The sequence below is a fragment of the Crocodylus porosus genome, unplaced genomic scaffold (assembly GCF_001723895.1).
Source record: "Crocodylus porosus isolate Cpor-Errol unplaced genomic scaffold, CroPor_comp1, whole genome shotgun sequence".
NCBI lineage: Eukaryota > Metazoa > Chordata > Crocodylia > Crocodylidae > Crocodylus > Crocodylus porosus.
The window spans coordinates 103,566,088-103,573,222 of record NW_017728947.1 but is presented as its reverse complement, the minus strand read 5'-3'; positions in this window follow the sequence as shown (position 1 = coordinate 103,573,222).

Genomic DNA, 7,135 nt, shown 5'->3' with positions numbered 1-7,135 from the left:
TGGCATATCACCCAAACTTTTCACTCACTGCAATATTATGGATTTCCGCATGGGCATTCTGAAGTGTCTGTACCGTAGCATCTGAGCACTTGCCAAACAAGAATGAAAATATCCTCACATCATCCCTGTGAGATTAGGTGGTTTATTATTCCATTTTTTAAAGACAGAAAGGAGAGATTAAGACCCAAACTGTCAGGCACTCATTCATTTTGAGTGTTCAGTCTGAGGCACTCAGGCTAATTTTTCACAGTAGTTTGTATTTATAGCTCTTTGTATATTCAAAGCACAGCTCCCATTGACTTCAGCTGAAGCTCTGAGCACTCGGCACTTCTCAAAGTCTGAAATCAGGTTTAACACTGACCCCACTTTGTGCTCCTGAATACCGGCCAACCCCAAAATATGTAAATTTTCCTGCCTTTAAAAAACAATAAATAACATCTTTAAAAAGCAAGCAAACGAACACACACCCAACAAATGAAAGGATTTTAGTCTAAGCAGAGATGTGACCCTAAAGAATCACCAATGATCTAATACTGTCCACTAGTGACTTTGCTACGGCTGAGGGTTATACATGGAAGACCATCAGACACTTTAACTATGGACAATAAAATAAAGGTATGAGGTAGAGGTCTCATACTGGGCATGCCAGAATATGAGGAACAAATGGGCAGGGAACAATTAAGAACACCTCTGTTCAAATGAAGTGCCCAATATCACAGAGGGGCACTGTGGCAGAGGCAGGGGTAGCATCCAATTCTCTAGGGTGGTATTCACTTACCTTAACCACGAGACCATTTTTTCTCTTCCGTTGCTTTGTTCACTACACGCCTTCCAGCTTCCACAAAAAGGAAGTAAGGAGTGACCCTGGAGACCAGCGGTGTACAGCCAGTCTTGTGCTGTTCCTAGGCCAGAGGAATCTTACGTGTCATGAGGCCCTAGATGTGTGAAAGGCCCGCTGTTACACCTGTTGTTGTATTCAGCGTAGGCCTCAAACCTGCAAGGACTTGCACACATGCTTAGTTGTACAAACACACATACACACGCAGGAGCATGAATGCCGGATGCCCCTGGAGGTTGGGAGAGCACAGCAACTGCCCGCAGGCGGCAGTGGCAATGTCGGCGATGGAGGCATGGTGTCGGTGAATGGAGAGCTCCCACAGGCAGCTGCGGGGCTCTCGGTGGTGGGGGTAGGCTGAGTGGGGATCTCCCGCAAGCAGCCATAGCAGTAGCGGTGGCACACGGGGGTGGCAAGCAGCAGCCGCACGCCAGAGCCACCACAGCGTTGGCAGCACTTTTTGCAGGGGGTGCACCACCAGGGGTGGATGCAGGGGGGAATCCAGTGGCGCAGTCTCACCCTTCTTTGATTCTGTGTCCATACAGCGTGTAAAACCCACTGCCTGGTAGTGGCAACAACATTTCTATTCGGCCAGCATTGAGGGAATCGTTTATCGTCATGGCTTCTTATAATCTACCTGATTCCTTCTAAACTCTTCATTCCACAGGTGTTAACGACCTCCCCTCTCCTTTTACATGGCCTTGATGTTCCACTAATCAAGCTATCCTTTCTTCTGCAATTCTGCTGTCTGTTAGTGGTTCCTGGCAACATAGCTCCTATTTCACAGCCCCGCAGGCTGTTTTTAACTTTAGCTAAAAAAAAAATAAAATAACTTACACGTGGAAATGTTATCTCAGGTGAACGTTAACTAAGGTGTAGAAATAACTTTCAGTGAGGTATTGGATGCACTGACAAGATGCTCAAGAAAGATGGATTTTGTTTTATGAATCTTAAGAGAACCGTACATTTCATGCTAATGACTACAGGGATAAGGAAACAACATATGTTAATTACTTATTGCCTAGTCTGTTGTATTTAATGCATGATATATGACATTACATTTTAAATTATATAGCACATTACATTCCAGGAAAGCTATACTTGTTTTTGCTTCAATCTTAAACTGAATAATATAACCCTAGGGCCCTAGCATATTAGCAAAGCTTCTAGTTTCTTTTCAGCTGAAGAAAAATATGTGTTATGCTTTACGTAGTGATGCACCACACCATCTGCACCACATTTTTCAAAGTCCTACATCTGCCCATGTACACACGCACATGCACACGCACACGCACACATACACTGACTTAACTGACTGTCTCACATGAGTAAATTTATGTGTGCACATAAGTCTTTGCAGGCTTGGGGGCCTAAGAGAGTGAGTTCTTTGGGGCAGTGGCCAAGCTAGCTACCTATTAGGGGTATGCAAAGCAGGTCCTATTCAATTCGGATTTGGATTCGGTCCAAACTGGGGACAGTGATTTGATTCTTGATTTGGATCACTGTCCCTGATTAGATTCAGCCGAATCCGAAATGAAGATTTGATGCTGATTCAGAGAATCAGCAATTTGGACATAGACCCAGCTTTAAAAGTTTTTGCTACATGCCTTGAGGTACATGGCTTGTGAATGCTCTGATGCTGGGGCAGATGGAGCGTCCCACAGGAGTGCAGGGGGACCCTCCATGTGCTCAGTTGCAAATCCAGAAGTGGACTGAAAATACTTCCAGTCCACTTCTGGGTCCGCCAGGGAGTGCACAGGGGGCCCCCCACACCCCCTGGCTCAGCAGTCAGCTGCAGGGTGACCCTGCATGCTCACTCCCAGACCCAGGAGGCACCAGTCGCCAAGGTGGGGGAGTGGGGGGGGCAGCATGCTCCCCGGCGGACCTGGAAGTTGTCCAGAAGTGCTTCTGGTCCACTTCCAGGTCTGCTGCGAAGTGCACAGGGAAGCCCCCCACGCTTCTGTGAGACACTCCATGTGTCCCAGCATCACAGCATTCACAAGCCACCTGCTACCTAGAGGTCTGCAGAAAAAACATTTAAAGCTGTGTCTATATCCAAATCTCTGAATCTTTCTGAATTGATTCGGAGGGTTCCAGTTCGATTCAGAGAGATTAAAGGGTCCTCCGATTTGATTCAGATTCGGAGATTCAGCCGCCGAATCAGGCCAAATCTCCGCTGAATCGAATCAGGGACTGAAACTTCACACAGCCCTACCACCCATCATGATCTTTGTTCGAACTGCCTCTGCCCAGCTTTGTGGGTATGCCAGAGACCAGGGCAGCTTAAGGGAAGACAGAGGTTAAAATGATCTGGATGAACAAAGTGATATAGGTGCTCAAGAGGGCAGAGGCAAGATGCATATGGACTTAAACCTTAGCCGGATGGTACTGGGGGCTAATTCAAATCAGTCATTGGGCTTAGTTAAGGAGCTTGCTTTCAATTAAATGGGCATGTTTTTAAAGTGGTCAGTAATTTAAAGGTGATTTTCATTTCTGAGTTCTTAACTGTGCATATCAGAGTGAATTTGTTTAAGGACTCTTTCCCCAAAAACCTGTTGTAAATCTATCTGAACCAGAGCAGAATAGCACCCTGCATTTTGGCTGCACACACTCTGCTCTTGTTATTCAACACCCCACATTATTTTTATCCGATTACTGATTAATTTTACTTGCCACAATCTTGTCAGAACCCCCCAAAATCAGAGCACACATAGATTCATGCATTGCTTTGGAGAACAAAGGCTTTGTAATCTACCAAAGTGACTGGAATTACTTTCTGGGGAGAATACTGCAGCTCACAGAGAGGAAGCTAATTACAAACATTTGCAAAACTCAGCTGCCATTTTATCTCATCAAATGGAGATTTGCTGTCACAAGTAATTCAGCTTAATTTATCATAATATTCAAAGCCTAATTCTCACTTTGTTTACACTATTGTAAATCGGGAATGCATTCAGGCATGTAAGTGGAGGTTAAAAAGGATAAAAGATCATATGCAGCCCTAGGAAGTATAGGGAAGTGTAGTAGTTCTGCAGTAGTCCCAGTTTTTCATCTGCAGTGTAGCTATTAACTGGCTAATTAACAACTTAATTAGCTGATTCATCAGTGATTTAGAAAATTATTGTAGGCTTATAGTATTCTATGACAGATGAGTGAATTATGCATTTCAAATGAATACTGTGATTCAAAACATAGCTTAGATTTGTACTGAGAGTCACAACCCATTATCTCCAGCAACTGTACTGAAATTGCCCATACACAGTAATTCCACGTGAAAATATACAGGACAGCCTTGCTGATCCATGCTAATTACTGGGAGATCGTTCCATACCTCTGAAGCCAGGAGCGCAGGTTAAAATATCTTCATGGAAAATTTAATTTTTTTCCAGCGTGAATAGCCCTCATTGCCACTGGATCCAGCTACGTCTCTTTGCTAAGGCAGGACCAGGTAAGGGACCTGTAGAGATCACTGGCATGATTTCCAGCTGCCCACTAAGGCATTCTGTATGTCAGCTTTTGTGATCTCTCTCTTGCATCTAGGTTGCAGAGCTGGGTCACCCTGGGGCAGTGGAGAGGAATGAAGAATCAAGGTTGTTTACATGTATGTTCATTGGGTCTGTACAGTCATTGCATTTAGATTGACCTAACCAGGGTTAGGTCAATCTAAGTGCCCGATCTTGCAGGCATTCAGAAGGGTTAATTCAGCCAAAAAATATCACACCTGGTCTAAGTTAGTGCACCTCAGGAGGTGTGCTAACCTAGACTGAGAAAGTGGTAACCCAATCTAGGAAAGGGTTAGCTTGACCTCCTAAACACCTACCATATGGTCTCAGGCATGATTGTAAACTGCAGCTGACTGGAGGGCCTGGTGACAACATGGTTGGGCTACTCGTGGCAGGGTAGCTCCTATAAATACAGGGTAGCTCCTATAAAATGTTGCAACCTCCAGAGTAAGGCAAATATAGGGAGCCCTAGCCCCCACTGCCTTGTGGGTATTCCTTGATTAGAGTTAGACTAAGGGACATCACTCTAACAGAAATGTGCTTTCACTGAGGTATTAAGCAGCTGGCAGCAGGTCTTATTTCTTGCTGTCTGGCAGAAGCTACAACCATGGAGGCACTGAATGTCTGGACTCAGCCTGGCCTTTGGACTCTGTCTCAGTGGTCTAAAGGGAGGATGGTAGGTCTAGGGTAGCCTCCACTCCTCCATATTTTTGCCTAGTCATACACATCAAAAGTCATGATATAACACTATGGAGTCCTATACTCCAGAGAGACTGAAATAAAACAAGAAGAGCTTGAAGTTCAAAGTTATGATGGATTTGGACAACGAGCCATATTAGAAGATTCGCAGAAAGCCATTAAATCAAGTCCTGGGAACAAGGCATCAGACAATGACTGCTTGCCAGCTGAAATCTGCAAGTGTGCCAAGGACAAATTACTTCAAAAGCTCCATGAAGTTATGCTGCCCTGTTGAAAAGAGGAAGCGGTACCACACGACTTCAAAGATGACTGGTTTGTACAGTTATACAAAAACACAGGGGACAGAAGCAACTTTGACAACCATAGAGGTATCTCCCTGTTGAACACTGATGTAAAAGTTGTCACTTGAATTATACTCCCTAGGCTGCAGTCTCCAGGTGAATGTATCCATCCTGAAAGTCAATGCAGTTTTTCTTCAGGACACTCCACCATTGATTTTCAGTCAAGCAACTACAAGAGGAGCATAGAGAAAAATGAATACCACTGTACATAGATTTTTTTTTCATAGACATCAGGGCTGGAAGGGGCCTCGGGAGATCATCGAGTCCAGCCCCCTGCCCAAAGGGCAGGAAGTCAGCTGGGGTTATAGGATCCCAGCAAAATGAACACCTTCAAGAGTAAATTGGATGCTTAATGTTGGTACTTGAACCACCTCCGATGGCATGTTAGACCTGCCCTGCTTCTAGTTGGGTGGGATGCTTTGAGAATGCAGTACAGCTTCATTGGTAGCATCTCTGGGTGTGTGTGTCGGGCCCACCTTTGCATCTCTCCATGACAGTTTCAGGATAACTCCCATCAACGTAACTACAATGACACTTGATGTGAGGAACTGTCCATGTCTCCTCTTTTTTTTTTTTTCCCTCCCTGCATACACTGTACTCTATTTTTTTAGGGTAGAAAAGATCCATGTGCTTACCCAAGTGCAATAGCCTTACCCAAGTACATAGCTTTCATCAGTCTGACGAACGCCTTTGATATGGTCAACAGGGGCCTTTTACTGTTCTCAGGAATTTGGGTTGTCCCTCCAAACTGTTGAACTTCATTCACTCGTTACATCAAGGTATGTAGACAACTGTAGTGTATGAAAACCAAGAATCAAATGCCTTTGCCATCAACAACAGAGTGAAACAGGAGTGTGTCTTAGCCCCTGTATTCTTTAAAATCTTTTTAATTACATACAATTACTGACAATCTTAATTAATTACAATACTTTTTAATTCCTGCTTCTTCATGCATTGAAGGACAGCAATGATGGCATTTATATTTGAACCAGACCAGATGGAGGCTCGTTTAACATCGCAAGGTTTAGAGTAAAAACCAAGGTAAAGGAGCTGGTTCCGAGAGATTTCCTGTTTGCAGATGATGTGGCCTTTGTTGCCCACCATGAATCTTCCCTCCAAAATCTCTTGGGCAGATTTTCTAAGTCACGCAAGAGCTTCGGGATGACAATTAGTCTCAGGAAGAATGTGTTCACGTACCAAGGGGTGGAAGAACCAATACCTGACATCACTCTGGAGGTTAAATCTCTTGGTGTCATAGACAGCTTTTGTCACTTGGGTTCTACGATCAGCAGGAATCTTGACCTTCAGACTGAAGTGACTAACACAATAAGAAAAGCAGCTAGGAATTTCAAACTTTTCTAGAAATGTGCATGGAATAACAGCAAACGATCAACAAAGGTGAAGATGTGAATCTATGAGACTGGTGTGCTGGTATCCCTGCTTTATGGTTCAGAAACGTTGACTACATATGCTAGGCACATCAAGAGACTGAACAGCTTCCATATGAGATGCCTGTGTAAGATCCTGAAAATAAAGTGGGAAGATAAAATACAAACACAGAGGTACTAGAGCACACAGGGCTGACATGCTTAGAAACAAGTATCAAGAAAAGGAGGTTGCAATGGCTCCTCCCCCCTGTATTTCAAGCCCGGGTTAGGAAGCATTTGCCACTAGGATTTTCTGGAAGTCTAGTGGGTCCAGGAGTCTGCTGGGAAGGTCTTCTGCTTGTACAGAGCAGTTCTAATTTGGGGGCTGAA